This window comes from Bos javanicus, chromosome 15, assembly GCF_032452875.1.
Source record: "Bos javanicus breed banteng chromosome 15, ARS-OSU_banteng_1.0, whole genome shotgun sequence".
Classification (NCBI taxonomy): domain Eukaryota; kingdom Metazoa; phylum Chordata; class Mammalia; order Artiodactyla; family Bovidae; genus Bos; species Bos javanicus.
The window spans coordinates 62,970,571-62,995,633 of NC_083882.1; the positions used below are offsets into that span (position 1 = coordinate 62,970,571).

The window sequence follows — 25,063 nt, forward strand, 5'->3', positions numbered from 1 at the left end:
AACGCAGGAGATGTGAATTTGATCCCTGGAGAAGGAAATGCAACGCACTCCAGTATTCTTGCCAGGAAAAGCCCATGGACAGAGGAGCCTGGAGGGAGCCTGGAAGAGCCCCATGTAGTGCATGGGGTCCCAAAGAGTCTGACATGACTGAGCACACAGCACACACACATGCTTCTGGGTCTAGAACAGGACTTGGCACATTGTATACTCTTGCCTGGAAAATCCCATGGGCGGAGGAGCCTGGTAGGCTGCAGTCCATGGGGTCGCTAAGAGTTGGGCACGACAGAGTGACTTCACTTTCACTTTTCACTTTCATGCATTGGAGAAGGAAATGGCAACCCACTCCAGTGTTCTTGCCTGGAGAATCCCAGGGACAGAGGAACCTAGTGGGCCGCCGTCTGTGGGGTCGCACAGAGTCGGACACGACTGAAGTGACTTAGCAGCAGCAGCAGCAGCACTCAACAATATTTCTAGTGTAAATGAGTGAATAAAATCAGCTGTTAAATTATAAGATTTAATCCAGGATTTTTTCTTCTCTGAGTCAGTATAAACATTATGAAGTTCATGGCAAAATAGAATAAAAAATTGAGAGCCATGTCATATAGAAACTACCAATCCCATATTCAGATAATATGTCCCCTTCTGGTGCCCCTCTGCCCTGTGCAGGTTACCTAGTAAAATTGCTGCTGGCATTTCAGATAGTCTGAGACACAGGGACTGTATAACTTTGCAGAGTCACAATTGCTGTCCATCTGAATTTACCCAGTGGTTTTTTCACTACCCATAACACAGATGGAGACCTGTGAGGTCCCCTTGAGCCACTTCTGGGCTGTTAGAAGGCATCTTTTCCAGACTCAGATGATTTATGGCAGTGTTCCCAGGGTTTCCTGAAGATCTGGTGAGAAGAAGACATGAAGTAGTGGGGGATAGAGCAAGACTGGGCTGCCTATTGGAGAGACTTCCACCCCCTGCCCAGGTATTTCCAGCTTGCTTTGATGTGCATACTGACTGGATTGCAAAGTAAGATTTTGTTTGCTGAAAGTCTTCAGGTGCAGTTTAATAAAAAGGAGAGGGAGAGTTCAAGACATTTATCAACACAGTCAAAGGAGCTGGTAAAGGGTGAGGGGAGGGATCCAGATAGAGCTCCCCAAGGAACTGGCTGCCTGCCGCTCAGTTAATTATGCATATATTATGTGCACATCCCATGCCTCTGTAGAAACCGTACAGCTTTAGATGCTCTAGCCATTTTGCAAAAACTCTCTACCTTGGAATACGTTTGTATCACAGACTTGTTTCCAGTTCAGAGGGCCATGTAGAAGTGGTGGGAATTTGACTTCCATGTTGCCCAGTATTTTCAATGAGCTCCTTTCAGGACTACCAAGGACTCTCTGGCTCTTGGACCCCAGAGCAGAATCAGACAAGTCCATTCATAAGTAACTTCGAAAGCGCGTGAGTCTGTGCCTTAAAGGGACAAACAGTGGCTTCAGAGAGAGAAGGAAGCCCAGGGATTTGCCAGCTGGGAGGAAATGGTGACTGAGAAGCCTGGGGGATGAGGAGCTCTTCCAGAAAGCCTGGAAACTAGGACCCGCTCCCCACCCTCAACTCATCACCTAGATCTGGGCAGGAAAGACCTAGCTGGGTGCCAGAGTGACCCAGCTGTCCCTCCACAATGCTCTAAGGCCAGCGCGACGTGAGGGGAAACAGCTTTGGACACATGCTCTCTTGGTTCACAGCCCAGCTCCATATGGGCTCTGTGACCCTGAGGTTCTCCGGTCACCCTTCCGAGCTGTGGTTTTCTTCACCTGTAAAAATGTGGTAAAGATACCTACCTCCTCCAAGGTATTCCAAAAGTTGAAGTTAAGGTCTGAAAGTTTTTGACATGTAAAGAAAAGTGAAAATGCAAGTCACTCAGTCATGTCCAACTCTTTGCAACCCCATGGACTGATTATACAGCCCATGGAATTCTCCAGGCCAGAATACTGGAGTGCGTAGCCATTCCCTTCTCCAGGGGATCTTCCCAACCCAGAAATGAAACACAGGTTTCCTGCATTGCAGGTGGGTTCTTTAACAGCTGAGCCACCAGAGAAGCCAAAGAATACTGCAGTGGATGGCCTATCCCTTCTCCAGTGGATCTTCCTGACCCAGGAATTGAACTGGGGTCTCCTGCATTGCAGAAGGATTCTTTACCAGCTGAGCTACCAGGGAATCCCTTTTGACAAATAGTGGCTACTCAAAAAATTATAGCTATTACCATTCTATTCTACTGTATCCACCCTGTTTTGAAAAGACTTATTTCTAGTGGGGCCTACTTTTGATGGGGAGACATTTTGCTTTCTAAGTGAAATATAAATTGTGTTAGTTGTATGGGATATGTGCTTTAAGAAAAAAATGCAGGGAAGAGAGATCAAGAGCGTTGGCAGGAGAGAGTTGAAGGGAAGCCCCATTTGTAAGAATGAGAAAGAGTTTCTTTCTCCAGTTCCCTCTTCCTACTCACCAAAGAGATGTTTACTTCCAAATAAGTAGAAACAAGAAAGGGAAGCAGAGTCTGGAAGATACTCATTCACAAATGCTGTCCTATGGTGACAGTTGGGGTGTGGTCTTGAGTTTAGTCCTAGTGTGTCGTTTGCAAAGAGCAATCTTGATTGAGTCACTTTTGACTTTCTTTACCTGTAAATTGGAAATAATGATTTCTGCCTCCTGTACATGAGCTTTCTTATCTGCTGAACTCTCAGAATAATAAGCAAGGGTGATTGCCATACACCAGTACCATCTGGCCATAGGTATACACGTGTCCCCTCCATTACAATATTGTAAAGTAATTATCCTCCAATTAAATAAATTAAATTTAAAAGAAAAAAGTAAGCAAGGGTCAGGGTGTGGCCATGGAAAGCTGTTATCCCAGGAGGTGAAACTATAGAAAATATAAAGGAAACAGTTCACCCCTGCTTCTTCCCACACATACTCTCTTTCTCTCTAAAGTTGTCAGGAGGGACTTCCCTGGTGGTCCAGTGGATAAGACTCCACATCCCCAGTGCAGGGGGCCCAGGTTCGATCCCTGGTCAGAGAACTAGGTCCCACATGTTGCAACTAAGAATCAGCACAGGCAAATAAATAAGTAAAAATAAAGTTTCAGGAAGCTGTAGGTGTTTTTCTCATAAATGAAAGTCGCCTTAAGGCAAAGGGAATGTATTTGCACTGAGATGGTCCAGTAGGAGCCCCTCCATCAGGAATGGCTGACTCACCACATCCCCTAATGGTACTGCCTTGGATTTAATCCTGTCTAAACTCTGAGGGTCCATTGACTGGTTACAAGTTGCTGACAAGTGAATGCTTGGTCCTCAGCTGTATATATTTACTGTACCATATAAATAATAAACACTAATAACTCACTTCATCCCTCACAGTTTCTCCATCCATTTCCTGGCCATTTCTGGACCTTTCATCACATACCAGATTGTCTGGCTGACTTTTATTGCTGGCTGCCCATGCAGGGCAAGAAATCATTGTTGTCTCATAAATAGCTAGCATCATGTGTTTTTTTTCTCTCTCTCTCATTGAAAAGTTACTGCAATTCAACTTAAATTTCCAACAACCAGAGAGTGTTTAAATAAATCATCCTCCATCCATTTGATGAAATTACCCAACCATTAAGAATCATGATTTTGAAAGCTATTCAACAATGGGGGGAGGGAAGCATATATCATATTAGGTGAAAAAAGCAATGCAGAAAATCATATATCCAGCCTGATCCAATTGTGTCCATGCATTTCTATGTATTTATGAGTGCATTAAAGAGATGGAAAGAAAATGCTTGAAATGTTATTTTTGAGTGGGATGGTTCTGGTGATTTTTGTTTCTTGCATTTTAAAATTTTTCACAGGGCACTTTTAGAATCTGAAAATAAAGGGTCATTTCTTTATGTAAAATTTTATTTTTAAATAACATTTTAAAGAATTTATTTCAAATTCATTTATTTAATATATTCATTTATTTAAATTCTTTTATTCTTTGTTTAAAAAATTTCAAGTTATTATATGAATACACATAATAATAAAAATACTAGCTTGGATGTCTGTTTGACAGACAGTTGCCAAATGGGGGTGAAATCTGAGGGATGGGTACTTGGCAGCTTCCATGAAATCAGGGTGATAAGGCTGACTCTTGTTTAGAAACTCCTATTCAAGGTCTTTGTTTTGTTTCCACCCCCCCTCAAACATGAAAAATTCTATTCACATACATACACAACCTTACATATACAGACATATGAAGTGTATTTTCTGTGCTCAGATTTACATCCACCTAAGACATTACCCAGTGAAAGCTCCATCAGTCACAGAAACTATTGCTGGGGAGGAGGGGAAATTTTATTTAGCTAATTTTTAAACAAATCTCAAACATTCCCCACATCTCCTGAAGCCTCGAGGGAGAATAATCAAGTCAAGCCCCATTGACTAGAAGAATAGTGAAGTGTGGAAAATGATTTCTCAGCGCTCCACGAGACCGCAGCTCCATTTAAATAACATGTTCATTATTCAGATGCTCAGGCTTCTTAACGGAGGCTCCTGTCCTGCCCCGGGGTTGCGCCAGCTTCTGGGACTCTGCAGCATCCTGTGCTAGCCTCTCACTTGTCCACATCACAGTGCAGTCCCAGGCACCACTGCTTGTCACAGCAAAGAGAGGTTTTAAGTAGCTAACTATTGTTTTCATTTTATAGATGAGAAGACTGAGTCTCTGATGAATGGTGTCCCTTTTTAGGGTCACACAGCCAGCCAGGTATTCTCACTCCAAGACCATTGCCATTTCTAATTTCTGAAAATATCTCATATGCCAAAACTTTCCTCCACTGGTTCATTGTTAGAAGATGTGATTCTGACCAGCTAGACTATATGTAAGATGGATCTTTAAAAACAGGCTGCAAACAAACAAAGACAATAACAAGACCAGGAGACAAATTGCTGGGGGACATTAAATAAAATATACAAACAGACAGCATTTTCTGATTTGGGCAACTTATTTTGAGTACAACATAACTTCTTGTACAATCAACGTGGGACTATGTTTAGTGGTAGAGTAAGAAAGAAAACATCAGAAATGAACAGAAAGCTAATTTTTTATTGAGTGCCCACTATATGCCATGCCCTATTCTAAGCACTCTACATGTTTCAACTCATTTCATCCTTACAACAATCCTATGATTCGGGCAGTATTATTATCCTCACTTTACAGATGAAAAATCTGAATAACAAGGTCACATAGACAAACCTGAGAAGATGGAAAAGGAGCTTTGAGCTGTCTAAATGTGAAACGGGGAAAGGCAGACAGAGCTGAGTTTAAACCTCAGTTCAGCCACTTGCTAGCTCTGTGACTTTGGACAATAAACAACCTCTCTGAGCTTCAGAACTCTCATTTATTATAGAGGGATCGTAAAATCCGGCTCATGCACTTGCTGTAAGGGTTTGATGGGATAATGCAGGTAAAACTCTTGTAGCACCTGAGCACTTAGCAGATGCTCAGTGAATTGCAGTTTGTTTTGGTCTCTTCTTCCACCTCTTCCTCTTCACCTCTTTTTCTGCTTTGCTGATTCTGCTGATGGTTTTCCACAGGGAAGCAGGCTCATTCATTTCTTCAATAAACATCTTAGTGACAGGCGCTCTTCTGGATGCCAGGGACAGAATGAGCACAAGACCGACACAGACCCTCCTAGACACTCACAGCCCCCCATGGCAACCATCAGCGGGAGGACCCAGGGGCTGGCGCCTTTGCATGGGGTGGGTCCACTTCACTCTTCCCTTTACCTGTCTACTTCCCAACAGCATTTGAGCTGACATCAATCAAAAATTTTCAATGACTGGGGACACTATTGGGTTTACCTTTGGTTGGGCTTTAGTTGCAAAGCTCAGAACCACCAAAGCTTATATTCATCCTTTGCTGAGGATGCTGGAGCCCCAAAACAAACACAAGGCTCTCCCAAAAGACTAATAAATTAATTAGCTGTAATTAACTATTTTATTAATTTATTCTTAAGTCACCTAACATTTACCCAACTGCAGTAGAAGAGGACTTACCATTTAATCAGAGATTAGCAAACAGGGTTCATCTGATGAGTTAATTCTGATCAGAAAGCTGCAGCTGTCTGTGTTGAGAAGGATTCTGAGGCCAAGCCTAGGCTCAGTAAAGCCACAGTGGATTCCTGATGTCTGCCATAGACAAAGAAAGGAAAAGTGGTGGCTTCTTATTTGCTTCTCTAATAGTACAACCATCACCTCTTTCAAATGAGTCAACTGATTTGCACAAGGTCACACAACTAGTTGGCACTAGAGCAAGATCTAGACTTAAGGTCTCCTATCCAACATAATGAATAGTGTTGGAAAGAGATTAGATTATAATTCCAAGCTCTTCAAAATCAATTTTCCTGATCTTCCAGGATAGTGAGACTTAAAAAAAAAACAAAGTTAACTAAACTAAGCAAATGAGACAGCCCATTCTCTGTCTCACAGGTACCATCTTCATTCTCTTCCTTTGAGCTGGCAGAGCAGGAAGCCTGGTTCCCAATGCAACCAGACTCCATGCCTTGTAGGACAGCAACACCATCCATGCAGAAAGTGCCAAAGTAATACAGGTAGTTCTTCAGTTATCTAAGGCTGTGTAACAAAGAACTCCAGACACAATGGCTTAAAATCAGTAATTGTTATCATGATTCTATGAGCTAACTGGACTCAGCCTGATGGTTCTTCTGCTGGTCTGGCTTGGGGATTGCTCACGAAGTTGCCATCAGACAGCAAGTGGAGCTGGAGTTCTGTGGAGACTCAGCTGGGCTGGAATGGCTTTCTCACTCACACATCTGGCACCTTGTTGACCTTCTTGTGGGTTCTTTTTCCATGAGAAGAAATCCTCCAGGGCCTCTCCAGGTGGACCCTCTCCAGCAGGGTAACTGGGCTTCTTACATGGTAAGAGCACACAAGTAGAAGCTGCCAAGGTTTCTGAAAGCCAGAAATTTGCACAGTGTCATTCCCGTCACATCTGATTGATAGAAGTGAGTCACAGGTCCAATTCAGGTTCCAGGGAGGGGTGAAAGAGGACTCACAAGGGTACAAACACCTAGTCCCCTGGTCACAGGGGCAAGCTTGGGAGACAAGGTACCACCGGAATGAAAACAGCAGAAACGCAGCCTGGATCTCAGCTGCTCTATCAGGGAGCAGGCCACCCAACACAGTCCCTTCAGGATGCTGACTTCCATCTCCGGAGACTGATCCAGGGGCGACAAAGTTCAGGCGTGGGCAATGCCTGTTTCCTTCCTCTGCCTTTTTTCCCCCTCTCCTCCCACACTTCTCTGGGACATTATCTCTTCTTTGTCTTGTGGTGGAATTTGAAGGATGGAAAGTCTAACTGGCAATCAGATAGTGATTGAACAATCAGACAGTGGCATTGGACTGAACTTTCATTAGGTTGAAAATCGTTGTGACAATCCAAGGGAAACTGTGTGGGATTGTTTGTAATTGACGGAAAATTCCTTTTGCAGGAGTGGCAGCCCTTCCACCTGCACAGAATGGTGTGCTTGCTCCTGGTCCCCTTCCTTGCCAGAGCTCATCAGGTCTCTAAGTTTTTTATCTTCTCCCTAAGAAATATTCAAATTGAAAAAAAAATGTGATAATGAATAGTGTTGGAAAGAGATTAGATTATAATTACAAGCTCTTTAAAATCAATTTTCCTGAGCTTCCAGGATAGTGAGACTTAAAAAAAAAAAAAAAGTTAACTTAACTAAGCAAATCAAAGCAGTAAAAAGGAACAGCTTCAGGACATTTAGAAAACACTTTTACTCCATTCATAGATTTGAACCTAAGCAAATCCACTATTTCTAGCACAAGGAATACTTAAATCCCTTGTGCTCATCCTATGTTTGAAATATTCACAGGTGTATTGGTATCAGAAGTGTTCTGGCAGTGACTTTAATAAAGAGAAAGGTGTTTGGATTCTAAGATACTGAGTCTTCCGTTTTTACCATGTATTTTTCAAACTTGAGCAGGTCAATGAGAGAAACGTACTGCCCTCTATTGGACAGAGTCAGCAAAGTCGTCCCAGAATCTTTAGGAGAAAGCCACCTTTGGGGGGGCCGTCTTTTAACTGAGGCAACACAGGGCTCCCATTTAGCGTAGCCCAGGTAAAGCAGAAGTTAAAACATCAGACACGTCCACAAAATAAGATTTGCATTTCTATGCTATATCTGGCTATGGGTTTTCAGTTTTAACAAAGAGGAAAATGTCAAAATTTGTAAAATACAGGTTTTGGGGGAAGATAAGAGTCAATAAATTTGTTAAATTGGAGAAGCCCTGGAGGAGGGCATGGCAACCCACTCCAGTATTCTTGCCTGGAGAATCCCATGGACAGAGGATCCTGGTAGGCTACAGCCCATGGGATCGTAGAGTCAGACATGGCTGACGTGACTGAGCAGCAGCAAATTGGAGAATTGAGAATAGAACTATTTTATTCCTAAGCTCACTCAACACAGAAATGACTCAGCCCATGTCACTAAGATGCTGTGTCCTGTGATGATATTATTACTTTGCTGAGTTTTAGTGAATCAGTCAAACTTCTATGCTTTCCTTCAGCAATATGATAATTTCCTATACTGAAATGATGCTCTCTTCTACAAATACCCATGACTATTATTGTTTTATACTGCCCAGGTCACCAATAGAATGTAAAGAAAAGCAAACCTGGGCTTTGCCTCTTCTGGGGGAACAATCAGCTCGAGAACTTTTGCGATTGCACCTTAAGGGAAGAGAAGAGGCTATTTTTGCTTACTTATAGGCAGCCAGAGCTGCTCAGAGCATTATAGACTTGCCTATGTTCTACTTTTTTTTTCCTTTCAAAATTAGAGCACCATTTCCCCAAACACTTGTTACCGTTTAGGTCTTGCCTTAAAAATATTTTGAGAGGAATGGAATTAGATAAAAGAGGGTGAGTGAGGGAAAGGATTACAGAAGAGAAATTTTTCACTGTGTGAAGGATCTTGACACTTCGTAAAGTTGAGAATTGAGAAAAAAAGGTAATTCATCATTTTGACTCAGTACATTCCAATTCTAAGAATCTACCCACAGAAAAACTCACAGAAATACCCAAACTTAGCTACAAAGAGTCCACGGAAGCATTGCTATGATGAAAGCAAAGGAGAAACAACCAAAATATCTTGAATGGGGAGCTGGTAAATGACATGGAATTTACACAGTGGAATAATACTATGCAGACACTAAAACAGCAAGGAAGTTCTCTCTGGGCTGATGTGAAGATATTACCATGATAGGGTAAGTTATATTAACTTTGTGAATAACATAAGTTGCAGAACAGAAGTACTGTCCGTTTCTCATTTTTGTAAGTAGAATTATATTGTTATTATAGTTTATTGCTTAAAAATAAACCTGGAAGAATAGACACCAATCTATTAACAAAGAAAGTCTCCAGGGGTTGGGATTATAAATGGTTGTTACTTCTCAATCAACCCGTATGCTTGGGCATTTTTTACCATTGACATATGGCTAACTTTTGTTATCCAAAAATACAGTTAATTTTTAAAAACCTGGATAGGTAGGTTTTCCTTTTGGCAGAAGACTGTCAGAAGCTACCCATTCATATGTAGGAAGCACTTCCTGTTAGTGCTCTAATGATGGAGTTAAATTGCTCAAGCAAATCACAAACAGAAAAGTTGGATGAAATAAAAGATGTAAATACAAGATGTGAAATACAAGATGTAAATACTTGACATATAACAGGTGCTCAATAAATGTTTGCTGAATCCTGGAATAAATGAATGAATGCAGAACTGCTTTCTATGGCGCACTTTTTATTTGCTACCTGTTTTTTTAAAATTATCTATAATCAGATGTGTTCCTTGTGAATAATATCTCCAACAGATTTCTCTGTTTACGGAATTCCCTTTTTCTTCTCTTATACATCTTCAGAAACTAAAATGGTCATGCGGGGGGAGGGGAATGGGCCATAAAAAAAAAAACCAAAAAACAAGGTTTTGACATGAGGGAAAAGGGATTTTCACAAACCACCAAAGTGCTACTTCTCTTGGAAGAAATGCACCCTGGATATTTTCCAGCTGAATTCTGCAACAAAACCCAAGGAAAATGAACATTAATCTTTTATGAACTAAGCCCCCGAAAGAACAGGCTTTGAGCTCAACCCTAATTAGGTTGCATCTCAATACAGAGAATCCTTAACGAATAAGGACACATAACAACACCGGCGAGCTCTCTGCTGGGACTGGCTCAGAAATGAAGGGGCCGCCCAGGCCACTCTCAACTGCTCTCGTGCATTAGGGATACCCGACTTTACCTGGAAAACGCACTGTCATCTTGGATAGGAAGCAAATGGAATTTCCTCTAACTGAAATTCTTGGCCACCTGGCTACCTCCACGGCCATCTGGGGGTCTGTGGATAAATGAGAAGAGAAAGGGCAAGAAGCAGGGCTTGTAGTGTGAGTTTAGCAAGTCAACAAGGTTTCTTTGCGCCCAGCAGAGCAGCCCACATTGACTGTGCTCAGAAACGAGATAACCTACAGATGTGTTATGTACTTGGGTGGGAGGCAGAGCACAGTGGAGTCTTAGAAAACTGGGTTCAAATCTCAGTGCGGCCTCTTTCTCCTCCTGAGGCCTAGAACAGTTTACCTTGCCTCTCTGAGCCATTGTTTCCTCATCTGTAAAATGGGAATCAAGGTACAGAATGGTGGGGAGGATTAAATGAAATGAACTAATCAGCTCTCAGCTTGTTAGTTGCTAAGACAGACCTTATTTTCCAACCACAGCCTCCCCCACCCCATTCTATTCTACAGCTTCCCCATTCTCTCTGAAAAACTACAGTGTAAGGTAATTGCAAAGATCCCCACATTACAGTCAAGGAACCTGGAAGTCGGCGAGGTGAGGTCTTTGGTGCAAACTGAGAGAACAAGGGAACGGTAAGGCTAAGATTTCTGCTCAAGTCTTTCCAGGTGGTGCTAATGGTAAAGAACCCACCTGCCAGTGCAGGAGACTTAAGAGACGCGGGTTTGATCCCTGGGTTGGAAAGATCCCCTGGAGGAGGGCACCACAACCCACCCTAGTATTCTTGCCTGAAGAATCCCATGGACAGGGGAGGTTGGCAGACTACAGTTTATGGGGTCTCCTAGAGTCGGACACCACTGAAGCAACTTAGCACTCACGCACTGCCTATCCCAAATCACATGCTGAATGAAGGATGTGACTCGGGCTGTCAAAGACAAAGGAATTACTGACGTTTGACATCTCAGAGAGCTCTGAATCCTAGGACCCTATGCATGCTCCGAGGTTACCAGAGAGAGGCCTCAGGATGGGCTGAGACTGAGCTGTTTGAATGGAGGGGTCAGGATTCCCCATCCCATGAAGCAATAGTTATGGTTCCAATATCCTCCCCAGTCTTCCTTAGAAGCAGTCACCACTCCACCCACCCTGCCAGACCTTAGCTTCCCCCAAAGTGGACATGGGCTTCCTCATCAATCCCCTGATGGCATTTATTTGGCTTATAATAAACAATAAACCCCTTACCGCCAACATTGCTGTCCCACATTTGTCCAGCATCTCTCTGCTGCCCAAGAATGCCTGATCCGTTTACCATAATTAACTGGTACCTTGCTAGAAAGCTGAGCCAAAATCAAAACTCTTGGGTGAAGAAGATTTGCCAAGGGTTACAATGCATGAGAATTGGAGTGGATAGAACTTGGCACTTGAAACCTCTTCCTTCCACATAGAACTTATTCTAGAAACTCATTAACCCTAAGAGTGTAGTCACATTTCCGGAAGAAGCTGGGGACTGGGAATCCATTTGGATTTTTACAATCTTGTTCTTTCAACTGCCAGCCCCATAGTGTTTTTCCCTCCTCTTCTTATTGTCAAATTTTGTTACATTGTGTACTGTGCTTGCTAAGTCGCTTTATTTGTGTCTGACTCTTTGGGATCCTATGGACTATAGCCCACCAGGCTCCTCTGTCCGTGGGATTCTGCAGGCTAGAATCCTGGAGTGGGTTGCCTTACCCTCAACCAGGGGATCTTCCTGACCCAGGGATCGAACCTGCATCTCCTGTGGCTCCTGAATTGCAGGTAGATTCTTTACTGCTGAGCCACCAGGGGAAGCCCACATTATGTAATACTATGACTATTTATTGTAAGGTATTTTCATTATATTTCTGTTAGCTAATGTTTGTTGCACATCTACTGTGTCCAACACTGTTCTAAATATTTTATTTTATTTATTTTTTTTTTTGGAAAAGATTTTAATTCTTCTTTTCCTCTGAGATAAGTTTCACCAGTCTCAGTGGAAAGCTATTCAAATGATCAGAGTTTCTTCTTCTGGGATTAGTAGGTTTTCTTTTTTTTTTTCTGGTTCATATATTATTTTATTTTTTTTTTTAAATACTGAAATGAATTTATTTATTTATTTTTTTTTCACTTTTTTTTTTTTTTAATTTTTAAAATTAAAAAAATTCCAGGTATACACGTGCTCCCCATCCTGAACCCTCCTCCCTCCCCCTCCCCATACCATCCCCCTGGGCCATCCCAGCGCACCAGCCCCAAGCATCCAGCATCGTGCACTGAACCTGGACTGTTCAACACTGTTCTAAATATTTTACATCCTACATCTTATCTAAGCCTCACAAACAATTTGGAAAAGGGTAATAGTATATTTATCTCTATTTTGTGGATGTGGACAGTGAGCTCAGAGCATTAACCATTTTGGGTGTCCCTTGTATGAGAGCCTCTGGTGATCTAGAAGGCGAGAGATCACATGCAGCCAAGAGAATCAGTGTGAGAAGGTGAGAACCGAACTGGTTGGAGAAGAACAGGAGGGAATATGGGAGAAAAGCTTTCAAGGCAGAGGGCATAGCATGAGGGACAGCTCAGAGACAGGAAAGTGCACGCAGCAGGGAGTGCTATGGTGAATGGCAAATAGAAGTTCTGGGAACTGCTTGTTAAATTGCTAGCTTGACCTTGGCAAATGGGTCTTGCTCAGATGACAACACGCAATCTAGAAGCAGCTGCATGAGGGGAAGAAAGGGGAAAAGGCCTCTGCTGTATGTGCCAGCCACTCATCTAATTTTCCAAACAATCCAGTGAAGGAGCTTTCATGCCTCCACTTTACAGGCAAGAAAACAGAGTCTCAGAGAAATGGCTTGTCTAAGAAAGGTCAAAAGGCTAGAAAGCGGTAGAATGTGTGTTCAGACCCAGCTCTGCCTGGGTCCATGGCCCTTGATCCAATCCTCCATGCCAGATTGAAGAAGGAGGGCCTGCCTCTCACTGCTGGCTTTTAGGAGCTCCTTTGTGGGCAGGCATGGAGTCTGGCACAGACCAGCCTCAATTGGTGACACAGTCTCCTTTAAGAAAAGAAGGATTTCCACACTCTTGGCATTTTCTGCATGAGATGCAGCAGTGTCAAGGCTCTGGGCACCCCTCATCGCGAGGGAGAAGGCTACAAGATGCCTTTGGGCAGGAGAGGGAGCACCCAGCTTGGAAGCGCAGCTGAAATCAGCATAGGAAGCTGTGTGATGGCAAGCGAAGCCCCAGATGGGCCCTCCAATGAGATCACCCCCAGCCTCCCCGGCTGCCAAGGCAACAGCTGCTCCCAACATATTGGCCGGCGAATATTTCAGATCCACACCCTCAAATCCAGATGTGTTTGTGTCATGAACTCTATACACTCCGCTAGAAATTACTGAGGTCTAAAAAAGGAAATTAAGCACTCATTCAGGCACACACGGACCAGTGACCTGAAATATTCTGTGCATGGCCAAGGTTTGGGGTACTCACACTTGGGACCCTGAATACCAGCTTCCACCCATCTATTGGCCCACACTACCCTCACCAGAGATCATAAGTAAAGTGATTGATGTTTGCTTTCAACTGAATGCCAGTGAAATTTTATGAATGTGGAAATCGGCCTTTGCACGATGGCCAGACTCTGCTTTGTTTTTAATTATTAGCAGCTTGGTTGGAACATCAGTGCAGCCCTGCACTTCCAACAACAGAAATCACGGATCAAATCAACTTAAGGAGCACTGCCTTTCAGCCCTGGCTACACATACGTGTCACTTGAGGAGCTTTGAAAACAACAGTGATTCAGCACCAGCAGGAAAGTTTGGACATGGGGCCCCAGGATCTGTTTTTTATTCCAAGTTTCCCAGTTGATTTCATGTCACAGCTAATGCTGAGAACCTCTACTGTGGAATATACCCTCCTGGATGGCTACAAGGCAATCAAAAACAGGATGGGGAGATGGCAGTGGGAAGGTGTAGCCGTCAAAGGCTTTACCTTTACATCAGACAGTAGCAGGTAACTCTCAACTTTTTCATAGACTAACATGTCACTCTGGATCATCTGTATGAGCCTGTCTCTGCATCTTTCAGTGGGGATAATGATATTAATACTTGATTGAGCTTGTGTGCATGCACGCTCAGTCCTGTCTGACTCTTTGTGATCCCATAGACTGTAGCCCACCAGGCTTCTCTGTCCATGGGATTCTCCAGGCAAAAATACTGGAGTGGGTTGCCATTTCCTCCTCCAGGGATCTTCCCATCCCAGGGACTGAACTCACCATCTCCTGTGTCTCCTGCATTGTAGGCAGATTCTTAACCATTAGTGCCACTTGAGAAGCCTCTGACTGGCTTAAGAATGATTAAATCTGAAAATGTTGGTGTAAAGTGCTCTGCACAGCACCCAACACCTTGTAGGGATTCAACCAATGATAACCATTACTGTGGGGCTTCCCAGGTGGTGCCAGTGGCAGAGAACTCATCTGCCAATGCAGGAGACGTAAGAGTCGTAGGTTTGATCTCTGGGTCAGGAAGAACCCCTGGAGGAGGGCATGGCTACCCATTCCAGTATTCTTGCGTGCAAAATCCCATGGACTGAGGAGCCTGATGAGCTACGGTCCACAGGGTCGCAAAGAGTTGGACACGACTGAAGGGACTTCACACGCATGCAACCATTACTGTTGCTGCCGCTAGAGGAGAGTGTCTGAAAAACACTGTCCTAGAGAAGAACACTCCATGGGAGGGTGGTCACATTTCTGCAAACACAGAAAGGAAGAGCTTAGAGAAACCCAAAGTAATCACCACAAGCTCACCCTGAACTTTCTGCTCACCTTAAACAATGTCTCAAACACTAACTTGTGAAAGTTGTGAGTGGCAGGACCTTGAAGCTGTGTCCATGCCCTTCCTAGCATCCCGAGAGAAGCTGAAATCCCATAAGTTCTCTAAAAAGTCACTTCTGGCAACACTCACCACTCCCTAATTGACCATGCTAAATATTATCCCCGATGCCCCCAAAATGAGCTCTTATCTGATTGCAGCTTGGTAAATATTATGAAAGTTGTGGTTTTATTACCACAAAAATATCAATGCTAACTTTCTCATTTATGTAAGAAGTAGCCAGAAAATCTCAGTGGTGAGAGCTCGAAAGCAATTACATCCTTATTATTTAGAAGTTTGGCCAGATGTCAAGGGAGTTTATAGCCAAACCACTACTTTGGTGGTGTTTTGTCCCCCAGAGTAATCCAAAAATTAATGTACCAGAAGGAAATAATATGTTTTTCATAGAATGCTGTGAGAGCCGAGGCTTTGCTCTTAGAAGGACTACCATGGAAATTCCTTTATCAATACGGAGGAATAGTGTACTGGGAAGTACTTTTTGACTTGGGGTAATATCTTTGGTCAATGATATTTCTGAAATGGCAGAAAGCTCAGAAAAAAATTGGAAAGATACTCTATGTCCCTGTATGTGTGTGTATATTTAGAGAGAGGGAAACAATAGAGACACAGATAAATAGAGGTATAAATAAACATATATCCATACCAAAAATTAATTAACGTGCTAATATCAAAAAGAACAAATTGCTCCAAAACTCACCACAGCAGCCTTCTGTTGTGTAGTTGTATAAAACCTCTGGGAGACAGAGAAAGTCCGGTGTGTTCAAGTCCACTTTGATGTACCTGGTGGACTGAGCCCAGTAGAGAAGGACTGACCAGGTGGTTCTGGAAATGAACCAGGTGATAGTAATTTCCAGACTCTTTGGGAGCCCCAGTACATTGAACAAGATCTCTCTTGCCCGCAAAGATGACCTTTCGACCAGCAAGGCCAGAGGCTTGGTGGGATTTCAGCTAAGCTCAAGCATCTTGGCTTGCTTTTCTCACATCAGCTTGGTCATTTGTCCACAACGTTCTGTCAGACAAACAGTTGATATAGACAAATGGAGACTTTCTTCAAAGGTTTATTTTGTATTTTCAAATATTTGACAAGCTACTTCAAAACAATGTTGTATGCAAGAGATGTCCACACCTTTCTTTTTCTTAATAATAAAGTGTTGGAAACAACCAAAATCTAAGAGCTTGCTGTTAAAAAAGATAGGCCTTTAAAGCATTAATATTGAATGGTGTTCATCAAATAGAAAGGAAGTGCTTCATAGAATAGCATAGTTTCTTCTCTACTCCTCTCTTTTCCTCTTGCTCTTTAACCTAATATATAGAGTGTTTTCCCACTTATATTGAAATCTACATAGTTTCAGTATATCTACATTTGCTTAAAAGTTCTAGAAGAATGATATGAACCAGTCTTCAAAGGAATCTTCATCATAGAGAGATTTTCATTTACTTCATATTGCTTCATTTTTCAGAGTGTACAGTGCATTTTCAAAAATAATTTTTAGGTAGCTGAAAATTTTTAAAAGAACAAAATGAAAAAGAATTTTTCATGTGCAGTCTTCCATTCCATCAGCTGAGGAACCATGAAGGAGACTAAAGAAAACAGACCCAGAAAGATCATATCAGACAACAGGCTTTTCTGTTTCAGCACTGTTTCTCCTTTTTGATCAAGGGCTGCTGTGTTTAACAGAAAACTTTGGTCCATCTCAAGAATCTACAGGAAAACCTCAAGCTCAAGGCACTCCCCAATTTACAGTCACTGTGGATGGAAGAAGAGACATCACTAACTCTGGCTTGATAGAGTCCATCTGTGCTTGGTCAGTCATGTTCCTACGGACGGTGCAGCCTCATGGATGGTAGCCCACCAGGCTCCTCAGTCCATGGGATTCTCCAGGCAAGAATACTGGAGTGGATTGCCATTTCCTACTCCAGGAGATCATTCTGACCCAAGGATCAAACCTGAGTCTCTTGCATCTCCTGCATTGCCAGGCAGATTCTTTCACTATGTCATGTGAGAAGCTCTTGATAGAGCCAACAAAGAGCTAATTGATCAAGCAAACCAAGATTCCCTAAAAGAATGCTCCCCTTGTGCTTCCTGGAGCATCTGGAGGTCTCTGGCATACCCTGGGTATTTTAATAAGAGCTGTCACGTTAAACACTGAGTTCCAAATACTGTGCTAAGCTGCACACATCACCTTTTATCTTCACGAAACCTTCAGAAGTAGAGATGATCCCTCCCATGTTACAGAGGAAGAGACTGAGACCCATGGTGCTTAAGCAACTTGCCTAAAGTCACAAGCTAGCAAGTGACAAAGCCTGTACCTTCATCTCCACCTGCCCACCTCCATTTTCTGATTTCTAGGATGCAGGAAGTGAAATGTTATCTATTTAATGACCATGGAAAGCTAATATCCCTCTGAAGTCTTCAAGGTACCCCAAAACTTGCTTATTCACCTTCAGTATCTGTCCCATCAGTAACTTTTCCCCTCGGTTTGTACAAATTGCTGTAGCAGTCAAGATGCATGCATCCTATTGTTCTCTGATATTTAGATATTACAAGCCTTGGATAGTTTTTAAACAAGGCAGCAAAATCCTTGTACAAATGAGTTCATTTCAGGAGGAAAAAAAATCTGTTGGCAAGGAATAAACCATAACTTGTCAAAGGCATGCATAATATTTTTTGCTAAATTCATGTTTTCCTTGGTCAGCCAATAGCTGAGCATTAAGCCTTTTGTAACATTCATTTTGGTGATTCATTAGCAATATCATTATGATTTATTATCCTCTTTGCAATAAAGAATAATTTACAGATCTGGGGATGAAGATTTTAATGATGGTGTTTATAGGATATTGGCTTAAGTTTTTTTCTGGGTTATATTCTTAAATCCTTTTAATAAAGTAAAATCAAAGGATTATGAAGTAAGCACTGTCGTTCTCTCTCTAACAACACTGTTCCCCTCCCCACTGTGCGCAATGTAGTGGCTGGGGAGCTGATTCTTGCTCTAGGGTTGGATTCTGAACAGTCCAAGCCAGCTGCCAGCGGAACCCTTTGCCCTCTGGTTTCGGAACTGTCATCTAACGCAATCAGATCATGGCATTCTCCTGGCCTCAAGAACCAGTACAAGAATAGACATGGGGTCTCACTGGGGCCAGTAAGTTATGTAGGCACCCAGGAAAAGAGTGTCCTTGCTTTTAGGAGATGGCTGCAGGAAAGCCAGTCTCTGTGTGTGGATGCTGCCCTGCTTGGAGTTCCAGGCCTGGAATGACTGCTGCTACATCGACACATGAACCAACACATTTTCTTATTGCGGAAGCCACTTCGAGTTTTTATAACTGTAACCTAAGCATCCTACATTAGTCAGCTCAGGCTGCCATAACAAAATACCATAGACTGGGTGGCTTGAACAACAGAAATAAGTTTTTTCACAGTTCTGGAGGCTGAGAAGTCCAAGATCAAGGTGCTGGCTGATTCAGCTCCTTGTGAGGGCTCTCTTCCTGCCTTGCCGATGGCTGCCTTCTCATCCCCACATGGCAGAGAGTGGGGAGGCAGGGGTGTAGCATGCTCTCGGGGGTCTCTTCTTCTAAGGGCTCTAATCCCATTATGAGAGTCCCCATTTTTATGACCTCATGTAACCTTAATTACTCCCCACAGGCTCCATCTCCACATACCATCACACTGAGGGTTAGGACTTCAATGTATGAATGGAGGGGTGGAGACAAGAATATTCAGCCCATAACACATCCTAAACAATACCGGCCACAACCATTTCTTTGACCTAATTCCCACATTATTGTGATAGTGTCTCAAAAGATTTCAATAGAACCTTCTCTTTCAAGGTAAGACCATCATCAACCATTCTACTCCATGGACTAGGAAACAGACCCAAATTCTAAAGAGCAGATGACCTAAAACTTGCCCAGAAATACGACCCCACTTAGCTTTCAGCTTTCTTGCTTTCTGCATAAGAATGTCTAACTTCCAGTCATCCAATATCCAAATAGTGTTTCTAAAATATTGGCAGCCAACTCAGAAAAGTATATGTATTGATCTCTGTTGATATAGCTGAGCCTAAATTGAGGTCCAAAGTCACACAACCTCCTACCCTGGGCCTGTTGATGGAAAAGAATTCTAATCCTGAAATCTTGCTTTAGGGGGCACACATAAGTCAATTTTATCTTTGTAGCACTTGATAGGGTTATCAGCCATAAAGGTATCTCCCTTTCTTTTATTTGGCAGTATGCATGGATCCAGGCAGAATTCTCATCTCCAGGTTTTCTGCAGGTCCATGTAGCCACGTGACAAAATTCTTCCCAGTGGGATGTAAGGAGAAGTGATATGAACAACTTTCAGATCAATCTTTACAAGGATGCTGTTAAAGTCTTCATAATTGTTCAATTTGAGTGAAGTAGATGCAAAAAGGCAAAATGGTTGTTTGAGGAGGCCTTACAAACAGCTGAGAAAAGAAGAGAAGCAAAAGGCAAAGGAGAAAAGGAAAGATATATCCATCCCAATGCAGAGTTCTAAAGAATAGCAAGGAGAGATAAGAAAGCCTTTCTAAGTGATCAATGCAAAGAGATAGAGAAAAACAATAGAATGGGAAACACTAGAGAACTCATCAACTTTTTAACTCTCCTGTTAAAAAGCAGAGACATTAATTTGCCAACAAAGGCCCATCTAGTCAAAGCTATGGTTTTTCCAGTAGTCATGTATGGATGTGAGAGTTGGACCCTAAAGAAGGTTAAGGACTGAAGAACTGATGCTTTTAAACTGTGGTGTTAGAAACTCTTGAGAGTCCCTTGGACTCCAAGTTGATCAAACCAGTCAATCGTAAAGGAAATCAGTCCTGAATAATCATTGGAAGGACTGATACTGAAGCTAACGTTCCAATACGTTGGCCACCTGATGCCAAGAGCTGACTCTTTGGAAAAGACTCTGATGCTAGGAAAGACTGAAGGCAGGAGGAGAAGGGGACGACAGAGGATGAGGTAGCTGGATGGCATCACCAACTCAATGGATATGAGTTTGAGCAAGCTCCAGGAGATAGTGAAGGACAGGGGAGCCTGGCGTGCTGCAGTCCATGGGGTCAAAGAGTCGGACATGATTGAGTACCTGAACAATATACAATTAAGTTTTTCTACTTTATGTATGTTTGAAATTTTTCAAAATTAATTTTTTAAAAGGAAGTTGTTTATCTTCCACTTCTTTCTCTGCCCTGTTGGTGGGATAGAGAGGTGGCACTGGGCTAGCTTTGATCCCTTGACCCAGGCAGAGACCCTAGGGAGTTGGGAAGCAACCAGAGAGAAGAGACCTGGGCCCTGGGACACCTTGAGAGGAGAGCCACCTCCTGAACCAAAAATTGGTTTGAAATTCTGCAGGAGACAAACATTTCCAAAATATTAATACTTTCTGGAATTCCTAGGTGGTGCTAGTGGTAAAGAAACCAGCTGCCAATACAGGAGACTGTAAGAGATGCAGGATCAATCCCGGGGTCAGGAAGATCCCCTGGAGGAGGGCATAGCAATCCACTCCAGTATTCTTGCCTAGAGAATCTCATATGGCGGGCTACAGTCCACAGGATCACAAAAGGTCAGACACTACTGAATCAACTTAGCTCACACAATACTTTCTATTTTTAAATGACACTGTTACTTAGGTCTCTATTAAGGCTGAAAGATGAATATCCTAACTAATGATTCGTCAAGCCTCACCCGCCTAGTAGCGCAAATCGAATTTCCTTGCAAATAATGTACAAGTATCTTTTGTCCTCATTTACTGCTGCAGGATTGTGCCAGTAGGATCCCTGAGACCCCCAGAAGCATCACACATGTGTGCAAGCAAATAGATCAGCTCCCTTGTCAGTCACCACGTCATCTGCCACTTCCTCCTGGTCCCCCCGAATCCTTCCACTGAATACAGCTCCCTCCAGCCCAGAGGAGGCACAGACCAGAGTCAAACAGGGTCCTGCTGCAAAATAGGAGAGAAAGCCCCCTTCCTTCCTGTGCGTTAAATTCTGTGGGAGGCCCAGAGCAGTGCTGCTTGAGCAGCGCTCACCAGAGACCTTACTTCCAGCCCTGCCGTCCTCCTTGGTTCTAAGGCTTGTGTTCAGTGGTGCACAGAGGACAGAGCCAGATAGAAAGATCCCTCCAGGCTCTATTTCGCACCTTCCTTCTGCTGACTCAGGTTCTGCCACTGGGTCAAGCTTGTCCTGTGCATTTTTTCTTCCCTAAGATGCATATTCCTTCTTCCCTCCCGGAGGCCACTCATTTCTCTTGCACAGAAATCTTTAGCAGAGCCCACCCTGGTTCACTAGACATACCCAGGACCTCTGCATCTAAACAACAAAGAAACGAGGAAGATTGAGTGTTTTGCTTGTAGAAAGAAGAACAAGGAAGAATCAAGGATGATTTCCTTGATTATGTTCCAAAAATTATGTTCCAGGACTGACTTCCCTGGGTGGTCCAGAGGTCAGGACTTCACCCTCAATGCAGGGATTGTGGGTTCGATCCCTGGTTGGGGAGCTAAGATCCATATGCCTCACAGTCAAAACACCAAAACATAAAACTGGGACAGTGTTGCAGCAAATTCAATAAAGATTTTTTAAATGGTCCATATATCTAAAAAAAAAAAAATGAATTTTAACTTTTTAAAAAAAGGTTGTTCCTTTTAATACCCCTCCCTGGTAAAGTTCTAAGAAAAAAAAAAAATTCTGTGGTCAAATTACTTTGGAAAACACCAATACCCTAATTCCTCTTCTCTCACACCCATTAGCCCTTTAGCACATTAAAGGTTCCGCAAGTCCTGCCATAAACCTTTTTATCTCTGTTTAATCCATTCTGTCTTGGGCCATTTGACCAGGGAGCCTCCTCTCCACCCCCCAGCCCCTGCAACACAAACTAATGTTCTAGGAGCACCCCAGGGAAAGTGGAGGCTGAAAGCTGGAGCCCTCACCCCCCTCAACTTTCTACATCGGGATTTGGAGGATAAGAGAGAGGGGTGAGTGTGCCAGCACGTGTTACGCTGTCACCTGGGGTGTTGATGGCTGCTTTCAGTAGCAGCTTTAACACAGCAGCTCTGAGTGGCATATCCCTCCAAGTGCAGAAGGACGGGAAACACGGAAATATTTCCCCTGCAGCACGCCAGGCTTCACTTCCAAGAAAGTTGCCAGGGTAAGCATTGGCACGGACAGCCCAGCAGACAGAATTGCTCCTTTTGGGAACTGAGGAATTCACACCCACTCGGAGTCTGGCTGGCACACATGCCTCTCCCAGCTGGTCCCTACGAGGGAGTCTCGGCTTCCCGAGTGTCTGATCTGCTGGAGAGATACAATAATCTCAGAGACCCAGGGACACTGTCTTTGAAACAGTGCAAATCTCTGTTAAAGGCATTCCAGTTTAAGAGCGAAAATCAAGCTTCTGGACCCCAGGGCTCTCACTGAAGAGGCTGATGAAGCCAGAAACTGTGGGTGGGTTGTGCAAGAATTTCCGCAACTCACATGCCTAGAATTTGGCCGTTAAATATGATCACTGCTACACAATAAAGGCATGGGGGCTTTCTGGTCAGAAAGAATAACACGAAGAGCAAGGCAAAGGCTGGCAAAAGCAAATGCTTTGTCCCCTGGGTGTAGTAGATTTCCCGAGACATGTGATTCTAAAGAAAGCTTAATTAAATTTAATGGACAAACCTCTCCGAGCTAGGAGGCAGTTTAATGTGGTATTTCGGTTCTGGGGGGACAAAAATCAGTCTTCCTTGCCTCGCTGCTCTCTCTTTTAAATGAAACAAACTTCCTGATTAGCATCATAACTCTCAGGACTGCTCATGTCCTCCTAGCTCTGATAACCTCCATGGGACACCTCAGGAGGCAACTCACTGGAGATGCTGGACACCGACCCTGAGTAACAGGAGGGAGCTGCCCATGTGAAGAACTGGTGTCTTGACCATCTAGGTGCCTGCGGTGTCTGGCCCAGGGCCTTATGCAAAGGATATTTGATGAATGAATGAAAGGAAGGAAGAGTGGGAGGAAGGGACAGAAGGACAGAAAGAAAATAAATTGACTAAGAAGGGCTGTAGATAGAAAAAGGCATAGCCCAATGAGAGAGTGGGAAAGATTTGATATGTTTGCAAGGAAGAGAGTACTAACCTAAATACTCATATTTTAATCAGATCATTTTTTCTCCCCATCCCCTACTCATCCCCCACCTCCCACAATCACCTCCCCTGCTTACTCTGAAGAAACTGACTCCAACCCCAGGTGGGCCTGATTAGCTCAGGATAATTCCATTCTCTTGCAAGTGATTGGTTCAGCAATGATTGAACAATTCATTGGGGTCAGTGGGGTACAAAAAGTTTGCTAGGGATTTCTGGGAGTTTTCCTGTCCTAGGAGAGCCCCCTGAAAGTGATTTTCTTTCCTCTTTTGAGGCCCAGAAAAATTGCTACCATCTTGCTACTGACTTGAGGATGAAGCCAACACAGGGAAGATAGTGCAGTGAAGAGAGTAACAGAAAGTAGATGCTACTGAACGAAATACACCTTGAAGCCCGCCTGACTCCTAGACTTCAAGTTTGGGAGTCAATCAACAACTGTATCTTTCTGACCACTTGAGTTGCATTTTCAGTTACCTACAGTTGAAAGTTTCCTAACTGACTTACCCTCAATGATGATTGCTCTTTGAAGCAAGCCAAGGAGCAAACTCTTTTCCAACACAGGCTGGAAGTCAGGTGGGAAAAAAAATGGAGGAGGCCAGAAATCTCAACTGTATTAGCAGTGACCAGCAACTCCCATCCTGAGCCCAGTTTGGAGCACACCAGGCCTTCTGAAGGATTTTCACTGGCCAGACTTCACCCTTTGTGCTTGCTACTCACATCAAGAGACTTGAAAAAAGATCTTCAAAGAGCTATACCTAACACAGTTTCTAATTGACTGTGTAACCTTGAGCAAGACACTTAACCTCTCTGAGCCTCAATCTGCCTCAATCCATGCCAAATGGATTAAATGAAGATTCCTATCTCATACAACTTCTCACAATTCTGAGAAGAGCAAATGTAAAGTAATCCTGAAGGGCTGAAAATCTCATTGTAGATGTTATTATTTTCTTTATCTGACTGGTTTTTCATTTCTTACCTCCCTAGTCAGTCCCCTGAACAACACTGCTGCTGCTGCTGCTGCTGCTAAGTCGCTTCAGTCGTGTCCGACTCTGTGCGACCCCATGGACTGCAGCCTACCAGGCCCCTCTGTCATAACTTAAGTCTGCATTTAACTTCATCAACCATTACTGATTCCAGTTCAAACTTTATATCTATTATTTTTCTACCAGTCTACTTCCAAATGGATTTGGGGAGCTTATAACAGAAGCTCTTATACACTAGAACAATTAAAGAAGAGTTCAAGGATAAGATCCAAGTAAGGAAGTGAAGAAAATCTAAACAAAGAGCTACTATAATTGAGCCCAAAATGTAGTTCTGAGCTTCCTGATTTTAAAGCCAATATCATGCAATCTTTACAAGATATCTTTACAAGATAAAAAGAGGGAAAACATCCGTAATGATAGTGATAGTAATATGCTGCTGCTGCTGCTGCTGCTGCTAAGTCGCTTCAGTCGTGTCTGACTCTGTGCGACCCCATAGACCGCAGCCCACCAGGCTCTGCCATCCCTGGGATTCTCCAGGTAAGAACACTAGAGTGGGTTACCATTTCCTTCTCCAATGCATGACAGTGAAAAGTGAAAGTGAAGTCGCTCGGTCATGTCTGACTCTTAGCAACCCCATGGACTGCAGCCTACCAGGCTCTGTCCATGGGATTTTCCAGGCAAGAGTCCTGGAGTGGGTTGCCATTGCCTTCTCCCGATAGTAATATGAGGTAT

At 43.2% G+C, this 25,063-nt stretch overlaps 1 long non-coding RNA gene across 1 annotated transcript in view; it reads right to left on the bottom strand.

The window, feature by feature from the left end:
- Positions 1–5,229: 5,229 nt before the first annotated feature.
- LOC133226925 (uncharacterized) overlaps positions 5,230–25,063 on the bottom strand; it is a 34,909-nt gene continuing 15,075 nt past the window's right edge. Inside the window, exons 3-5 of the long non-coding RNA XR_009729664.1 lie at positions 10,339–10,434; positions 6,066–7,615; positions 5,230–5,655 (exon numbers count right to left, since the gene is read on the bottom strand). This is a non-coding gene — a long non-coding RNA (uncharacterized LOC133226925). The remainder of the gene's footprint in view (positions 5,656–6,065; positions 7,616–10,338; positions 10,435–25,063) is intronic.